Source organism: Anoplopoma fimbria, chromosome 1 (genome assembly GCF_027596085.1).
Source record: "Anoplopoma fimbria isolate UVic2021 breed Golden Eagle Sablefish chromosome 1, Afim_UVic_2022, whole genome shotgun sequence".
Taxonomy (NCBI): domain Eukaryota; kingdom Metazoa; phylum Chordata; class Actinopteri; order Perciformes; family Anoplopomatidae; genus Anoplopoma; species Anoplopoma fimbria.
Window position 1 is genome coordinate 23,534,522 of NC_072449.1, and position 3,344 is coordinate 23,537,865.

Here is a 3,344-nt window from a genome sequence, read left to right on the forward strand (position 1 = left end):
AAAAAGCTTTAAATGTGAAACCACACATTACAATACAAAAAAATGTATATTCTTTCTGTGGTAGAACAGTTAGATCAGTACAGTATTCATATTATTGAAACATCAAGCCATGGTTTGATCTGAAGAGGCAATATGTTCCTCCTCTTACAACTTGACCCAGTTTCACACGTCACTGAAAGTCAGCACTTCCTCTCTTGACCTGTGGTCAGGTCAGCAGGTGATAATCTCTTCCTGCAGAGAAACTGAAGGTTTAGGAAGTAGTGGGTGGACACGTCTGAATGCAGTAAAGGCTGTGGGTTTATTGTGACCATGTTTTGGTAAGGACACCCCCTCCAAAAAATCTAAGGGGTGGTTTCATTCATTCATATTAGAGTCAAATTACACATACCCCTCAGCCTTCACATTTTTATTGAACATGTTTTTCAACTCATGATGGAAATGTATCATTACCTATAAGCAGCATTGGTATTCATACTCTTTATTCACTGTCAGTTTCATTTGGGGTCTCCCAGACCAAGCACTAACAAGCTCAACATACAGGCTCATGTTTTAAGTATATTATTTTTAAAATGTGAGATGAACATTTCCTTTACATTGTGTGTGTCTAGTTTGGATTTTAATTAGATTTATTGTGTCAGTTTCCATTAAAGGCAGTCAGTCGTCTGTCTCATTTGCTAAATGCTTTAATGTTTTTTTTGCAGCCTCGTTGCTTTTTGTATTGTTGAAAATATATTTTATAATTATTTATTAATTTATCAATATATTTAGTACCAATTCTGGCTCCCATTACTGTTAGTTTTTCTTCCCTCTTTCTCCTATCTATTGTGTTCGTACCTGTTCATGTGGGTGGACAGCTGCTTCATACAATTCGCCCTATAGGAGTAAATCAAATTTAATTTCAATTGTCTTAATTTGTCCTGTGCCGCTAACTGGGTGTACTGGGTCAGTATTTGTTAATAAACTGCCTGGGAACAGTTTCATTCTTACAGGTTTCATAAACGTTTTCACAACAACAACAAAACCGACTTTCAAATGCCTTACAACGCAGAACATAATGTCTCAGCCTCAGATACCTTTGACCAGAAGAGGGTGCTGTGAACACATGTTTCTCCATCTGCTTTAAGTAGCTCATATTGATGCTTTGGGGAAGACTCCACACATAAACCTGGGTGAAATAAGCTAAAAATTGTGACATATTGGAGTGAGTGAAATTGATTTTGGGATATGATGGTTATTATAAAAAGGCTGCATAAATTCAACCTCACCGGCAGTTTGCTCTTTGCATCACTCCCTAGTGTTTGGCCTTGAGGACAGGAAGTACTGCGATCTCAGATTACAGTTCAGGGAGGCCTAGTGAGCCATGATGTCATGGTTAAAAAAAAATACATTGAAATGTAAAGTCTGAGAACATGGGACCAGGTCTATACAGGGTGTGGAATTTAACATGTCAGAAGATGTGTGGCATTCTGTTTTATTATAATTTATAATCATAGAGTCCTTAAATTCACACCAAAAGCATTTTCTACCTTAAAGAATTCGAGGAATCACTTTCGTATCAAACCGGGAAGGACTTTTCTCAGTCTAAAAGTTCTGTCTAAACAAAAATCATGAACCTAATTGATCTAATTTCACATTTCTCTAAACATAATGATTAATGGTAACTGAATTTGTTAACCTGTATGTTTTTATGTTAGAATCAAGTTCTGATTAAATTTGTTAAGCAGTACATAAAGTCTTTGCTGAGCACTAAAATCACACAGATCTAGACATGAAACATGACATGAATGATTCTTGCTTCAAAAAAAATTAGCAACTTACAAAATACAATCATGTTCAAATTTGTAGCCAAACCATGAAGAGAAATTCCTTTTTTAAAGATTTGTTTTAGCATTTTTCAACATTATTAGAACTTATGACAGCAGAGAGGCAAACTGGAAACAAGCAGAGGGACAGAGGTAGGCAAACAACTATTTGCTATATAAAGATATAGTGGAGTAATATCTACACAAGCAGAAAATGAGGTCATTCTCCCACTGTATGTGTTGTAACCGAGCTTCCCTTTGCTGTGATGACATAGCCGGGCCGGCCGCGCCTGAATTAAATGCATGATTGTGCATGTTTGTGCGTGAGAGCGGGCCCCATTCCCGTTAGCTAGCACTGGTTCCCCCTCAGGTAAACACTGTAAGCTCTGTCAGCACTATTGCTGTGCTTTGCACTCTTAACGCTGCTAGCACCGTTAGCTGCGAGCTCAGCCGTCGTCATGTGGAAGCGATTGAGGGGCAATCAAAAATCCTCCTTATATCATATATAGGACCATAAAGAATTTAAGACAATACAAAGAAATGCACAAATAACCATCCATCCTTCTAATGTCTCCTCTGATAATCCAATAGTTCCTAAAAACCTAAAAAGTACCCCAGGCTCACCAGTAGGACCTCTACCCATCACCATGGTGGTGAGCCCACGAGGCAGCAGGGCTCCTAATAAAACTTTGTTTGTCTGCCTGTTTGCTTGAGACCAATTCTCTTTTTACGACCAGTCGTGGACCACAAGGCGTCTGACCCCGCTGGTCTGAGGGTTGCTGAGGCTCACTCATCGGGACTGTGAGGAACTCAGCCGTCTGTGCATGCCTGGGGTCGTGTTACAAGCACCCACAATAAAAACCTTAGTGGGTAACTCCTGGTGTAGTGTTTTCCAGAGGGTGTAGTTTCTACTGGGGATGGGGAAGGACATCACTTTTACTGTTTCAGGTTGATTTTCATTATATCTCTAAGAACATTGTCCTCTTACTGTCCAGGGGCTACAATCCAGATGGGAGAAGACAATGCTAATGACTTGGTTAGGAATTGAACCAGAAAGCCGAGGGTCCGCTCTTTAGAACGATCAGTCTGATTAAGCAAGTGATATGTGACACCCTTCAAGGTTCAAGAATTCAAGGTTCTAGGATCATTTATTGTCAATGACATGCAGCTGTAGCCTAGTCCATTATTGTACGGCAAGACAAACATGTCAAACAAAAACAGTAGTGCATTTATTACATTTGTATCAGGCGGAATGTGAACAGCAGCAACAAACCAATTATCTGGGCAGATAACGTGACTGGCATTGTAACAATAAAAAGTGCTTCCTTCTCTGAAGTTATATGCCATATGAGCTCCAGTAATGACGAAAAAAAGGCAACAAATTAAGAAAGAAAATAGCAAAATTCATTGGAGCTGCCATTGTGTAACTAAGTCCTTAAACTTATGTTCAAAAGGTGCTAGGCAATGTGCATTATTTACTTAAAATATTTGAAAGTATTTTTTAATTATTAATTTTTTTTTATATTGTAGGCTAAAATGCAG